The 1384-nt window shown below is 29.0% G+C and overlaps 1 protein-coding gene across 4 annotated transcripts in view; it reads right to left on the reverse strand.

Moving 5' to 3' along the window:
- LOC106868066 (dual specificity protein phosphatase 23) overlaps window positions 1–1384 on the reverse strand; it is a 50770-nt gene that overhangs the window by 47845 nt on the left and 1541 nt on the right. For 2 of the 4 annotated variants that reach the window (XM_052972298.1, XM_014913178.2), the window contains exon 1: window positions 1126–1256. The exons of 1 other annotated variant lie outside the window; for it this stretch is intronic. The gene's annotated coding sequence lies outside the window, so the exon portion shown is untranslated. Of the gene's footprint in view, window positions 1–1125; window positions 1258–1384 lie in introns of those variants that run through there. One more of the 4 variants, XM_014913177.2, reaches the window with a different exon arrangement.

Genomic DNA, 1384 nt, shown 5'->3' on the forward strand with positions numbered 1-1384 from the left:
TATGCAAAATAAAATTAGCAAAAAGAGAGAAATTTAAACATAAATATGACATTGATTGTTCCCAAGACAGAGAAAAAAATACTGTTTAAACATTTTTTCAGAAAACGAAATAAAAGAAAATGTTAGCAATGATTAATCTAGGATTAAATTAATTAATTAAACCTACCGAAATAATTAAAACAGAAGTATTATTTCTTTGAATATTTCAACATAAAACAAAATTAAATCCGTGTGTACTTTTGTATAGAAATTCCTTTTTTTTTTTTTTTAGTTGTTAATTAATTGTGAAGAAAGATAACAATAGAAGACAATTATTTAAGAGACTGTTGTTAATTAATCTGTAATCGAACATCAATTGCTGTGTGAAAACAATGATTGGAATATAAAATCTAAACGGGAGTGTAGACAATGAGCTTTCTAAAATGTTGTTCCCCATTGCAAATAGTAATTAGATTGACGTAAATGTTATTAGAGGAAGTGCGAAGGACTAGCATCGACATGAACACAAGATGAACTATCGATCTGTTCGGCTGGGGATATTAATAAATGATTCACCAACTATTTTAAGTATTTGACTTCATTGAACAGAAACAACCAACAACTCATTAACCTTAAAGAAAAATAAAATAACAATATCATAATATATAACCAGATCTAAGACAAACGATGTTATTTTCTGTTTTAGATAAAATTTGATGTGTGTCAGAAATATATATCCAAGGTGAAAGCAAATTGTTGATAATATTTGAAATTAGTAAATATCAAAACGGACACAGAATTGTAGGAGATTTAAAAGAAAAATCTATGTTAATTTTTAATATTTTAATGTGAATGGTATTAAATAACAAGTAGTTAGTATTATAGTTAGTTTTAATAAGGTATTATTGCTAAATTTTGCAAGGAATCCGTCCGAACCCGAAGCATCAGGAGAATGCGTTGAGAAAACAGTCTGGAGGAGATACAACACATATTTAATACAATAAACCTCGTTTAACTCCCAGATATATGAATACAACAACGGAAATAGAGAACAAGGGAGCATTTTCGAATTATTTTCATTGTCGTGAAAAACTGTAAAGACTGGGTTAAATGTAGAAGAAATAAAAAAAGAAATAATGTTGTTACCTTTAGAGAGAGATCCGCGCTGCTATGCGTCATATGATGGAGATGTAAGGGAGGCTGCAGACGGAAGCAGGGTGGATAACTCTCGTTGGAATACACACACATATACACACACACAAGAGATTTACTGATTACCAGTGGGTGGGTGGGTATGTATGTGTTTGTGTGGATGTGTGTTTGTGTATATATGTTCGAGTGTATGTTTGCATGTGTTTATATATATATATATATATATATATATATATATATATATATATATATA

Source organism: Octopus bimaculoides, chromosome 13 (genome assembly GCF_001194135.2).
Source record: "Octopus bimaculoides isolate UCB-OBI-ISO-001 chromosome 13, ASM119413v2, whole genome shotgun sequence".
NCBI classification, from domain to species: domain Eukaryota; kingdom Metazoa; phylum Mollusca; class Cephalopoda; order Octopoda; family Octopodidae; genus Octopus; species Octopus bimaculoides.